This window comes from Rhinoderma darwinii, chromosome 4 (assembly GCF_050947455.1).
Source record: "Rhinoderma darwinii isolate aRhiDar2 chromosome 4, aRhiDar2.hap1, whole genome shotgun sequence".
NCBI classification, from domain to species: Eukaryota; Metazoa; Chordata; class Amphibia; order Anura; family Rhinodermatidae; genus Rhinoderma; species Rhinoderma darwinii.
The window spans coordinates 2,876,571-2,892,376 of record NC_134690.1 but is presented as its reverse complement, the minus strand read 5'-3'; positions in this window follow the sequence as shown (position 1 = coordinate 2,892,376).

Below are 15,806 nucleotides of genomic sequence, written 5' to 3'. Positions count from 1 at the left end.
CTGTGAGGAGTACATCAGGATATATGTAATATGTGAGGAGACATCAGGATATATGTAATCTGTGAGGAGTACATCAGGGTATATGTAATATGTGAGGAGTACATCAGGGTATATGTAATATGTGAGGAGTACATCAGGATATATGTAATATGTGAATAGTACATCAGGATATATGTAAGATGTGAGGAGTACATCAGGGTATATGTAATATGTGAGGAGTACATCAGGATATATGTAAGCTGTGAGGAGTACATCAGGATATATGTAATATGTGAGGAGACATCAGGATATATGTAATCTGTGAGGAGTACATCAGGGTATATGTAATATGTGAGGAGTACATCAGGGTATATGTAATATGTGAGGAGTACATCAGGATATATGTAATATGTGAATAGTACATCAGGATATATGTAAGATGTGAGGAGTACATCAGGGTATATGTAATATGTGAGGAGTACATCAGGTTATATGTAATATGTGAGGAGTACATCAGGTTATATGTAATATGTGAGGAGTACATCAGGGTATATGTAATATGTGAGGAGTACTTGAGGATATATGTAATATGTGAGGAGTACATCAGGATATATGTAATATGTGAGGAGTACATCAGGATATATATGTAATATGTGAGGAGTAAATCAGGATATATATGTAATATGTGAGTAGTACATCAGGGTATATGTAATATGTGAGGAGTACATCAGGATATATGTAATAAGTGAGGAGTACATCAGGGTATATGTAATATGTGAGGAGTACATCAGGGTATATGTAATATGTGAGGAGCACATCAGGATATATGTAATCTGTGATGAGTACATCAGGGTATATGTAATATGTGAGGAGTACATCAGGGTATATGTAATATGTGAGGAGTACATCAGGGTATATGTAATATGTGAGGAGTACATCAGGGTATATGTAATATGTGAGGAGTACATCAGGGTATATGTAATCTGTGCGGAATACATCACGGTATATGTAATATGTGAGGAGTACATCAGGATATATGTAATATGTGAGGAGTACATTAGGGTATATGTAATATGTGAGGTGTACATCAGGGTATATGTAATATGTGAGGAGTACATCAGGGTATATGTAATATGTGAGGAGTACATCAGGATATATGTAATATGTGAAGAGTACATCAGGATATATGTAAGCTGTGAGGAGTACATCAGGATATATGTAATATGTGAGGAGACATCAGGATATATGTAATCTGTGAGGAGTACATCAGGGTATATGTAATATGTGAGGATTACATGCGGGTATATGTAATATGTGAGGAGTGCATCAGGGTATATGTAATATGTGAGGAATACATCAGGATATATGTAATATGTGACGAGTACACCAGGGTATATGTAATATGTGAAGAGTACATCAGGATATATGTAATATGTGAGAAGTACATCAGGATATATGTAATATGTGAGGAGAACATCAGGATATATGTAATATGTGAGGAGTACATCAGGGTATATGTAATATGTGAGGAGTATATCAGGATATATGTAATATGTGAGGAGTACATCAGGGTATATGTAATATGTGAGGAGAACATCAGGATATATCTAATATGTGAGGAGTACATCAGGATATATGTAATATGTGAGGAGTACATCAGGATATATATGTAATATGTGAGGAGTAAATGAGGATATATATGTAATATGTGAGTAGTACATCAGGATATATGTAATATGTGAGGAGTACATCAGGATATATGTAATATGTGAGGAGTACATCAGGATATATGTAATATGTGAGGAGTACATCAGGGTATATGTAATATGTGAGGAGTACATCAGGGTATATGTAATATGTGAGGAGTACATCAGGATATATGTAATATGTGAGGGGTACATCAGGGTATATGTAATATGTGAGGAGTACATCAGGGTATATGTAATATGTGAGGAGTACATCAGGATATATGTAATATGTGAGGGGTACATCAGGGTATATTTAATATGTGAGGAGTACATCAGGGTATATGTATTATGTGAGGAGTACATCAGGGTATATGTAATATGTGAGGAGTACATCAGGATATATGTAATATGTGAGGAGTACTTCAGGGTATATGTAATATGTGAGGAGTACATCAGGGTATATGTAATATGTGAGGAGTACATCAGGGTATTTGTAATATGTGAGATGTACATCAGGATATATGTAATGTGTGTGGAGTACATCAGGGTATATGTAATATGTGCGGAGTACATCAGGGTATATGTATTATGTGAGGAGTACATCAGGGTATATGTAATATGTGAGGAGTACATCAGGATATATGTAATATGTGAGATGTACATCAGGATATATGTAATGTGTGTGGAGTACATCAGGGTATATGTAATATGTGAGGAGTACATCAGGGTATATGTAATATGTGAGGTGTACATCAGGATATATGTAATATGTGAGGAGTACATCAGGGTATATGTAATATGTGAGGAGTACATCAGGATATATGTAATATGTGAGGAGTACATCAGGGTATATGTAATATGTGAGGAGTACATCACGGTATATGTAATAAGTGAGGAGTACATCAGGATATATGTAATATGTGAGGAGTACATCAGGGTATATGTAATATGAGAGGAGTACATCAGGGTATATATGTAATATGTGAGGAGTACATCAGGGTATATGTAATATGAGAGGAGTACATCAGGGTATATATGTAATATGTGAGTAGTACATCAGGGTATATGTAATATGTGAGGAGTACATCAGGGTATATGTAATATGTGAGGAGTACATCTGGATATATGTAATATGTGAGGAGTACATCAGGGTATATGTAATAAGTGAGGAGTACATCAGGGTATATGTAATATGTGAGGAGTACATCAGGGTATATGTAATATGTGAGGAGTACATCAGGATATATGTAAAATGTGAGGAGAACATCAGGATATATGTAATATGTGAGGAGTACATCAGGGTATATGTAATATGTGAGGAGTATATCAGGATATATGTAATATGTGAGGAGTACATCAGGGTATATGTAATATGTGAGTAGAACATCAGGATATATGTAATATGTGAGGAGTACATCAGGATATATGTAATATGTGAGGAGTACATCAGGATATATATGTAATATGTGAGGAGTAAATGAGGATATATATGTAATATGTGAGTAGTACATCAGGATATATGTAATATGTGAGGAGTACATCAGGGTATATGTAATATGTGAGGAGTACATCAGGGTATATGTATTATGTGAGGAGTACATCAGGGTATATGTAATATGTGAGGAGTACATCAGGATATATGTAATATGTGAGGAGTACTTCAGGGTATATGTAATATGTGAGGAGTACATCAGGGTATATGTAATATGTGAGGAGTACATCAGGGTATTTGTAATATGTGAGATGTACATCAGGATATATGTAATGTGTGTGGAGTACATCAGGGTATATGTAATATGTGCGGAGTACATCAGGGTATATGTATTATGTGAGGAGTACATCAGGGTATATGTAATATGTGAGTAGTACATCAGGGAGTATGTAATATGTGAGGAGTACATCAGGGTATATGTAATATGTGAGGAGTACATCAGGGTATATGTAATATGTGAGGAGTACATCAGGATATATGTAATATGTGAGATGTACATCAGGATATATGTAACGTGTGTGGAGTACATCAGGGTATATGTAATATGTGAGGAGTACATCAGGGTATATGTAATATGTGAGGAGTACATCAGGATATATGTAATATGTGAGGAGTACATCAGGGTATATGTAATATGTGAGGAGTACATCAGGATATATGTAATATGTGAGGAGTACATCAGGGTATATTTAATATGTGAGGAGTACATCAGGGTATATGTAATAAGTGAGGAGTACATCAGGATATATGTAATATGTGAGGAGTACATCAGGGTATATGTAATATGTGAGGAGTACATCAGGGTATATATGTAATATGTGAGTAGTACATCAGGATATATGTAATATGTGAGGAGTACATCAGGGTATATGTAATATGTGAGGAGTACATCAGGATATATGTAATATGTGAGGAGTACATCAGGGTATATGTAATATGTGAGGAGTACATCAGGATATATGTAATATGTGAGGAGTACATCAGGGTATATGTAATATGTGAGGAGTACATCAGGGTATATGTAATAAGTGAGGAGTACATCAGGATATATGTAATATGTGAGGAGTACATCAGGGTATATGTAATATGTGAGGAGTACATCAGGGTATATATGTAATATGTGAGTAGTACATCAGGGTATATGTAATATGTGAGGAGTACATCAGGGTATATGTAATATGTGAGGAGTACATCAGGATATATGTAATATGTGAGGAGTACATCAGGGTATATGTAATAAGTGAGGAGTACATCAGGGTATATGTAATATGTGAGGAGTACATCAGGGTATATGTAATATGTGAGGAGTACATCAGGATATATGTAATCTGTGAGGAGTACATCAGGGTATATGTAATATGTGAGGAGTACATCAGGATATATGTAATATGTGAGGAGTACATCAGGGTATATGTAATATGTGAGGAGTACATCAGGGTATATGTAATATGTAAGGAGTACATCAGGGTATATGTAATCTGTGCGGAATACATAAGGATATATGTAATATGTGAGGAGTACATCAGGGTATATGTAAGTTGTGAGGAGTACATCAGGATATATGTAATATGTGAGGAGTACATCAGGGTATATGTAATATGTGAGGAGTACATCAGGGTATATGTAATATGTGAGGAGTACATCAGGATATATGTAATATGTGAGGAGTACATCAGGGTATATGTAATATGTGCGGAGTACATCAGGGTATATGTAATATGTGAGGAGTACATCAGGGTATATGTAATCTGTGCGGAATACATCACGGTATATGTAATATGTGAGGAGTACATCAGGATATATGTAATATGTGAGGAGTACATCAGGGTATATGTAATATGTGAGGTGTACATCAGGGTATATGTAATATGTGAGGAGTACATCAGGGTATATGTAATATGTGAGGAGTACATCAGGATATATATGTAATATGTGAAGAGTACATCAGGATATATGTAAGCTGTGAGGAGTACATCAGGATATATGTAATATGTGAGGAGACATCAGGATATATGTAATCTGTGAGGAGTACATCAGGGTATATGTAATATGTGAGGATTACATCAGGGTATATGTAATATGTGAGGAGTACATCAGGGTATATGTAATATGTGAGGAGTACATCAGGGTATATGTAATATGTGAGGAGTACATCAGGATATATGTAATATGTGAAGAGTACATCAGGATATATGTAAGATGTGAGGAGTACATCAGGATATATGTAATATGTGAGGAGACATCAGGATATATGTAATCTGTGAGGAGTACATCAGGGTATATGTAATATGTGAGGAGTACATAAGGGTATATGTAATATGTGAGGAGTACATCAGGATATATGTAATATGTGAGGAGTACATCAGGGTATATGTAATATGTGAGGAGTACATCAGGGTATATGTAATATGTGAGGAGTACATCAGGTTATATGTAATATGTGAGGAGTACATCAGGGTATATGTAATATGTGAGGAGAACATCAGGATATATGTAATATGTGAGGAGTACATCAGGGTATATGTAATATGTGAGGAGTACTTGAGGATATATGTAATATGTGAGGAGTACATCAGGATATATGTAATATGTGAGGAGTACATCAGGATATATATGTAATATGTGAGGAGTAAATCAGGATATATATGTAATATGTGAGTAGTACATCAGGGTATATGTAATATGTGAGGAGTACATCAGGATATATGTAATATGTGAGGAGTACATCAGGGTATATGTAATAAGTGAGGAGTACATCAGGATATATGTAATATGTGAGGAGTACATCAGGGTATATGTAATAAGTGAGGAGTACATCAGGATATATGTAATCTGTGAGGAGTACATCAGGGTATATGTAATATGTGAGGAGTACATCAGGATATATGTAATATGTGAGGAGTACATCAGGGTATATGTAAATATGTGAGGAGTACATCAGGGTATATGTAATATGTGAGGAGTACATCAGGGTATATGTAATCTGTGCGGAATACATCACGGTAAATGTAATATGTGAGGAGTACATCAGGGTATATGTAATATGTGAGGAGTACATCAGGATATATGTAATATGTGAAGAGTACATCAGGATATATGTAAGCTGTGAGGAGTACATCAGGATATATGTAATATGTGAGGAGACATCAGGATATATGTAATCTGTGAGGAGTACATCAGGGTATATGTAATATGTGAGGATTACATCAGGGTATATGTAATATGTGAGGAGTACATCAGGGTATATGTAATATGTGAGGAGTACATCAGGGTATATGTAATATGTGAGGAGTACATCAGGGTATATGTAATATGTGAGGAATACATCAGGGTATATCTAATATGTGAGGAGTACATCAGGATATATGTAATATGTGAAGAGTACATCAGGATATATGTAAGATGTGAGGAGTACATCAGGATATATGTAATATGTGAGGAGTACATCAGGGTATATGTAATATGTAAGGAGTACATCAGGGTATATGTAATCTGTGCGGAATACATAAGGATATATGTAATATGTGAGGAGTACATCAGGGTATATGTAAGTTGTGAGGAGTACATCAGGATATATGTAATATGTGAGGAGTACATCAGGGTATATGTAATATGTGAGGAGTACATCAGGGTATATGTAATATGTGAGGAGTACATCAGGATATATGTAATATGTGAGGAGTACATCAGGGTATATGTAATATGTGAGGAGTACATCAGGGTATATGTAATATGTGAGGAGTACATCAGGGTATATGTAATCTGTGCGGAATACATCACGGTAAATGTAATATGTGAGGAGTACATCAGGATATATGTAATATGTGAGGAGTACATCAGGGTATATGTAATATGTGAGGTGTACATCAGGGTATATGTAATATGTGAGGAGTACATCAGGGTATATGTAATATGTGAGGAGTACATCAGGATATATATGTAATATGTGAAGAGTACATCAGGATATATGTAAGTTGTGAGGAGTACATCAGGATATATGTAATATGTGAGGAGACATCAGGATATATGTAATCTGTGAGGAGTACATCAGGGTATATGTAATATGTGAGGATTACATCAGGGTATATGTAATATGTGAGGAGTACATCAGGGTATATGTAATATGTGAGGAGTACATCAGGGTATATGTAATATGTGAGGAGTACATCAGGATATATCTAATATGTGAAGAGTACATCAGGATATATGTAAGATGTGAGGAGTACATCAGGATATATGTAATATGTGAGGAGACATCAGGATATATGTAATCTGTGAGGAGTACATCAGGGTATATGTAATATGTGAGGAGTACATAAGGGTATATGTAATATGTGAGGAGTACATCAGGATATATGTAATATGTGAGGAGTACATCAGGGTATATGTAATATGTGAGGAGTACATCAGGGTATATGTAATATGTGAGGAGTACATCAGGTTATATGTAATATGTGAGGAGTACATCAGGGTATATGTAATATGTGAGGAGAACATCAGGATATATGTAATATGTGAGGAGTACATCAGGGTATATGTAATATGTGAGGAGTACTTGAGGATATATGTAATATGTGAGGAGTACATCAGGATATATGTAATATGTGAGGAGTACATCAGGATATATATGTAATATGTGAGGAGTACATCATGGTATATGTAATATGTGAGGAGTACATCAGGGTATATGTAATATGTGAGGAGTACATCAGGGTATATGTAATCTGTGCGGAATACATCACGGTATATGTAATATGTGAGGAGTACATCAGGGTATATGTAATATGTGAGGAGTACATCAGGATATATGTAATATGTGAAGAGTACATCAGGATATATGTAAGCTGTGAGGAGTACATCAGGATATATGTAATATGTGAGGAGACATCAGGATATATGTAATCTGTGAGGAGTACATCAGGGTATATGTAATATGTGAGGATTACATCAGGGTATATGTAATATGTGAGGAGTACATCAGGGTATATGTAATATGTGAGGAGTACATCAGGGTATATGTAATATGTGAGGAGTACATCAGGGTATATGTAATATGTGAGGAGTACATCAGGATATATGTAATATGTGAAGAGTACATCAGGATATATGTAAGATGTGAGGAGTACATCAGGATATATGTAATATGTGAGGAATACATCAGGGTATATGTAATATGTGAGGAGTACATCAGGATATATGTAATATGTGAAGAGTACATCAGGATATATGTAAGATGTGAGGAGTACATCAGGATATATGTAATATGTGAGGAGTACATCAGGGTATATGTAATATGTAAGGAGTACATCAGGGTATATGTAATCTGTGCGGAATACATAAGGATATATGTAATATGTGAGGAGTACATCAGGGTATATGTAAGTTGTGAGGAGTACATCAGGATATATGTAATATGTGAGGAGTACATCAGGGTATATGTAATATGTGAGGAGTACATCAGGGTATATGTAATATGTGAGGAGTACATCAGGGTATATGTAATCTGTGCGGAATACATCACGGTATATGTAATATGTGAGGAGTACATCAGGATATATGTAATATGTGAGGAGTACATCAGGGTATATGTAATATGTGAGGTGTACATCAGGGTATATGTAATATGTGAGGAGTACATCAGGGTATATGTAATATGTGAGGAGTACATCAGGATATATATGTAATATGTGAAGAGTACATCAGGATATATGTAAGCTGTGAGGAGTACATCAGGATATATGTAATATGTGAGGAGACATCAGGATATATGTAATCTGTGAGGAGTACATCAGGGTATATGTAATATGTGAGGATTACATCAGGGTATATGTAATATGTGAGGAGTACATCAGGGTATATGTAATATGTGAGGAGTACATCAGGGTATATGTAATATGTGAGGAGTACATCAGGATATATCTAATATGTGAAGAGTACATCAGGATATATGTAAGATGTGAGGAGTACATCAGGATATATGTAATATGTGAGGAGACATCAGGATATATGTAATCTGTGAGGAGTACATAAGGGTATATGTAATATGTGAGGAGTACATCAGGATATATGTAATATGTGAGGAGACATCAGGATATATGTAATCTGTGAGGAGTACATAAGGGTATATGTAATATGTGAGGAGTACATCAGGATATATGTAATATGTGAGGAGTACATCAGGGTATATGTAATATGTGAGGAGTACATCAGGGTATATGTAATATGTGAGGAGTACATCAGGTTATATGTAATATGTGAGGAGTACATCAGGGTATATGTAATATGTGAGGAGAACATCAGGATATATGTAATATGTGAGGAGTACATCAGGGTATATGTAATATGTGAGGAGTACTTGAGGATATATGTAATATGTGAGGAGTACATCAGGATATATGTAATATGTGAGGAGTACATCAGGATATATATGTAATATGTGAGGAGTAAATCAGGATATATATGTAATATGTGAGTAGTACATCAGGGTATATGTAATATGTGAGGAGTACATCAGGATATATGTAATATGTGAGGAGTACATCAGGGTATATGTAATAAGTGAGGAGTACATCAGGATATATGTAATATGTGAGGAGTACATCAGGGTATATGTAATATGTGAGGAGTACATCAGGATATATGTAATCTGTGAGGAGTACATCAGGGTATATGTAATCTGTGCGGAATACATCACGGTATATGTAATATGTGAGGAGTACATCAGGGTATATGTAATATGTGAGGAGTACTTGAGGATATATGTAATATGTGAGGAGTACATCAGGATATATGTAATATGTGAGGAGTACATCAGGATATATATGTAATATGTGAGGAGTAAATCAGGATATATATGTAATATGTGAGTAGTACATCAGGGTATATGTAATATGTGAGGAGTACATCAGGATATATGTAATATGTGAGGAGTACATCAGGGTATATGTAATAAGTGAGGAGTACATCAGGATATATGTAATATGTGAGGAGTACATCAGGGTATATGTAATATGTGAGGAGTACATCAGGATATATGTAATCTGTGAGGAGTACATCAGGGTATATGTAATATGTGAGGAGTACATCAGGATATATGTAATATGTGAGGAGTACATCAGGGTATATGTAATATGTGAGGAGTACATCAGGGTATATGTAATATGTGAGGAGTACATCAGGGTATATGTAATCTGTGCGGAATACATCACGGTATATGTAATATGTGAGGAGTACATCAGGGTATATGTAATATGTGAGGAGTACATCAGGATATATGTAATATGTGAAGAGTACATCAGGATATATGTAAGCTGTGAGGAGTACATCAGGATATATGTAATATGTGAGGAGACATCAGGATATATGTAATCTGTGAGGAGTACATCAGGGTATATGTAATATGTGAGGATTACATCATGGTATATGTAATATGTGAGGAGTACATCAGGGTATATGTAATATGTGAGGAGTACATCAGGGTATATGTAATATGTGAGGAGTACATCAGGGTATATGTAATATGTGAGGAGTACATCAGGATATATGTAATATGTGAAGAGTACATCAGGATATATGTAAGATGTGAGGAGTACATCAGGATATATGTATTATGTGAGGAATACATCAGGGTATATGTAATATGTGAGGAGTACATCAGGATATATGTAATATGTGAAGAGTACATCAGGATATATGTAAGATGTGAGGAGTACATCAGGATATATGTAATATGTGAGGAGTACATCAGGGTATATGTAATATGTGAGGAGTACTTGAGGATATATGTAATATGTGAGGAGTACATCAGGATATATGTAATATGTGAGGAGTACATCAGGATATATATGTAATATGTGAGGAGTAAATCAGGATATATATGTAATATGTGAGTAGTACATCAGGGTATATGTAATATGTGAGGAGTACATCAGGATATATGTAATATGTGAGGAGTACATCAGGGTATATGTAATAAGTGAGGAGTACATCAGGATATATGTAATATGTGAGGAGTACATCAGGGTATATGTAATATGTGAGGAGTACATCAGGATATATGTAATCTGTGAGGAGTACATCAGGGTATATGTAATATGTGAGGAGTACATCAGGATATATGTAATATGTGAGGAGTACATCAGGGTATATGTAATATGTGAGGAGTACATCAGGGTATATGTAATATGTGAGGAGTACATCAGGGTATATGTAATCTGTGCGGAATACATCACGGTATATGTAATATGTGAGGAGTACATCAGGGTATATGTAATATGTGAGGAGTACATCAGGATATATGTAATATGTGAAGAGTACATCAGGATATATGTAAGCTGTGAGGAGTACATCAGGATATATGTAATATGTGAGGAGACATCAGGATATATGTAATCTGTGAGGAGTACATCAGGGTATATGTAATATGTGAGGATTACATCATGGTATATGTAATATGTGAGGAGTACATCAGGGTATATGTAATATGTGAGGAGTACATCAGGGTATATGTAATATGTGAGGAGTACATCAGGGTATATGTAATATGTGAGGAGTACATCAGGATATATGTAATATGTGAAGAGTACATCAGGATATATGTAAGATGTGAGGAGTACATCAGGATATATGTAATATGTGAGGAATACATCAGGGTATATGTAATATGTGAGGAGTACATCAGGATATATGTAATATGTGAAGAGTACATCAGGATATATGTAAGATGTGAGGAGTACATCAGGATATATGTAATATGTGAGGAGTACATCAGGGTATATGTAATATGTAAGGAGTACATCAGGGTATATGTAATCTGTGCGGAATACATAAGGATATATGTAATATGTGAGGAGTACATCAGGGTATATGTAAGTTGTGAGGAGTACATCAGGATATATGTAATATGTGAGGAGTACATCAGGGTATATGTAATATGTGAGGAGTACATCAGGGTATATGTAATATGTGAGGAGTACATCAGGATATATGTAATATGTGAGGAGTACATCAGGGTATATGTAATATGTGAGGAGTACATCAGGGTATATGTAATATGTGAGGAGTACATCAGGGTATATGTAATCTGTGCGGAATACATCACGGTATATGTAATATGTGAGGAGTACATCAGGATATATGTAATATGTGAGGAGTACATCAGGGTATATGTAATATGTGAGGTGTACATCAGGGTATATGTAATATGTGAGGAGTACATCAGGGTATATGTAGAATGTGAGGAGTACATCAGGATATATATGTAATATGTGAAGAGTACATCAGGATATATGTAAGCTGTGAGGAGTACATCAGGATATATGTAATATGTGAGGAGACATCAGGATATATGTAATCTGTGAGGAGTACATCAGGGTATATGTAATATGTGAGGATTACATCAGGGTATATGTAATATGTGAGGAGTACATCAGGGTATATGTAATATGTGAGGAGTACATCAGGGTATATGTAATATGTGAGGAGTACATCAGGATATATGTAATATGTGAAGAGTACATCAGGATATATGTAAGATGTGAGGAGTACATCAGGATATATGTAATATGTGAGGAGACATCAGGATATATGTAATCTGTGAGGAGTACATCAGGGTATATGTAATATGTGAGGAGTACATAAGGGTATATGTAATATGTGAGGAGTACATCAGGATATATGTAATATGTGAGGAGTACATCAGGGTATATGTAATATGTGAGGAGTACATCAGGGTATATGTAATATGTGAGGAGTACATCAGGTTATATGTAATATGTGAGGAGTACATCAGGGTATATGTAATATGTGAGGAGAACATCAGGATATATGTAATATGTGAGGAGTACATCAGGGTATATGTAATATGTGAGGAGTACTTGAGGATATATGTAATATGTGAGGAGTACATCAGGATATATGTAATATGTGAGGAGTACATCAGGATATATATGTAATATGTGAGGAGTAAATCAGGATATATATGTAATATGTGAGTAGTACATCAGGGTATATGTAATATGTGAGGAGTACATCAGGATATATGTAATATGTGAGGAGTACATCAGGGTATATGTAATAAGTGAGGAGTACATCAGGATATATGTAATATGTGAGGAGTACATCAGGGTATATGTAATATGTGAGGAGTACATCAGGATATATGTAATCTGTGAGGAGTACATCAGGGTATATGTAATATGTGAGGAGTACATCAGGATATATGTAATATGTGAGGAGTACATCAGGGTATATGTAATATGTGAGGAGTACATCAGGGTATATGTAATATGTGAGGAGTACATCAGGGTATATGTAATCTGTGCGGAATACATCACGGTATATGTAATATGCGAGGAGTACATCAGGGTATATGTAATATGTGAGGAGTACATCAGGATATATGTAATATGTGAAGATTACATCAGGATATATGTAAGCTGTGAGGAGTACATCAGGATATATGTAATATGTGAGGAGACATCAGGATATATGTAATCTGTGAGGAGTACATCAGGGTATATGTAATATGTGAGGATTACATCAGGGTATATGTAATATGTGAGGAGTACATCAGGGTATATGTAATATGTGAGGATTACATCAGGGTATATGTAATATGTGAGGAGTACATCAGGGTATATGTAATATGTGAGGAGTACATCAGGGTATATGTAATATGTGAGGAGTACATCAGGGTATATGTAATATGTGAGGAGTACATCAGGATATATGTAATATGTGAAGAGTACATCAGGATATATGTAAGCTGTGAGGAGTACATCAGGATATATGTAATATGTGAGGAGTACATCAGGATATATGTAAGATGTGAGGAGTACATCAGGGTATATGTAATATGTAAGGAGTACATCAGGGTATATGTAATCTGTGCGGAATACATAAGGATATATGTAATATGTGAGGAGTACATCAGGGTATATGTAAGTTGTGAGGAGTACATCAGGATATATGTAATATGTGAGGAGTACATCAGGGTATATGTAATATGTGAGGAGTACATCAGGATATATGTAATATGTGAGGAGTACATCAGGGTATATGTAATATGTGAGGAGTACATCAGGGTATATGTAATATGTGAGGAGTACATCAGGGTATATGTAATCTGTGCGGAATACATCACGGTATATGTAATATGTGAGGAGTACATCAGGATATATGTAATATGTGAGGAGTACATCAGGGTATATGTAATATGTGAGGTGTACATCAGGGTATATGTAATATGTGAGGAGTACATCAGGGTATATGTAATATGTGAGGAGTACATCAGGATATATATGTAATATGTGAAGAGTACATCAGGATATATGTAATATGTGAGGAGTACATCAGGATATATGTAAGATGTGAGGAGACATCAGGATATATGTAATCTGTGAGGAGTACATCAGGATATATGTAATCTGTTAGGATTACATCAGGGTATATGTAATATGTGAGGAGTACATGAGGGTATATGTAATATGTGAGGAGTACATCAGGATATATGTAATATGTGAGGAGTACATCAGGATATATGTAATATGTGAAGAGTACATCAGGATATATGTAAGATGTGAGGAGTACATCAGGATATATGTAATATGTGAGGAGACATCAGGATATATGTAATCTGTGAGGAGTACATCAGGGTATATGTAATATGTGAGGAGTACATAAGGGTATATGTAATATGTGAGGAGTACATCAGGATATATGTAATATGTGAGGAGTACATCAGGGTATATGTAATATGTGAGGAGTACATCAGGGTATATGTAATATGTGAGGAGTACATCAGGTTATATGTAATATCTGAGGAGTACATCAGGGTATATGTAATATGTGAGGAGAACATCAGGATATATGTAATATGTGAGGAGTACATCAGGGTATATGTAATATGTGAGGAGTACTTGAGGATATATGTAATATGTGAGGAGTACATCAGGATATATGTAATATGTGAGGAGTACATCAGGATATATATGTAATATGTGAGGAGTAAATCAGGATATATATGTAATATGTGAGTAGTACATCAGGGTATATGTAATATGTGAGGAGTACATCAGGATATATGTAATATGTGAGGAGTACATCAGGGTATATGTAATAAGTGAGGAGTACATCAGGATATATGTAATATGTGAGGAGTACATCAGGGTATATGTAATATGTGAGGAGTACATCAGGATATATGTAATATGTGAGGAGTACATCAGGGTATATGTAATCTGTGCGGAATACATCAGGATATATGTAATATGTGAGGAGTACATCAGGGTATATGTAATATGTGAGGAGTACATCAGGGTATATGTAATATGTGAGGAGTACATCAGGGTATATGTAATCTGTGCGGAATACATCACGGTACATGTAATATGTGAGGAGTACATCAGGATATATGTTATCTGTGAGGAGTACATCACGGTATATGTAATATGTGAGGATTACATCAGGGTATATGTAATATGTGAGGAGTACATCAGGGTATATGTAATATGTGAGGAGTACATCAGGGTATATGTAATATGTGAGGAGTACATCAGGGTATATGTAATATGTGAGGAGTACATCAGGATATATGTAATATGTGAAGAGTACATCAGGATATATGTAAGCTGTGAGGAGTACATCAG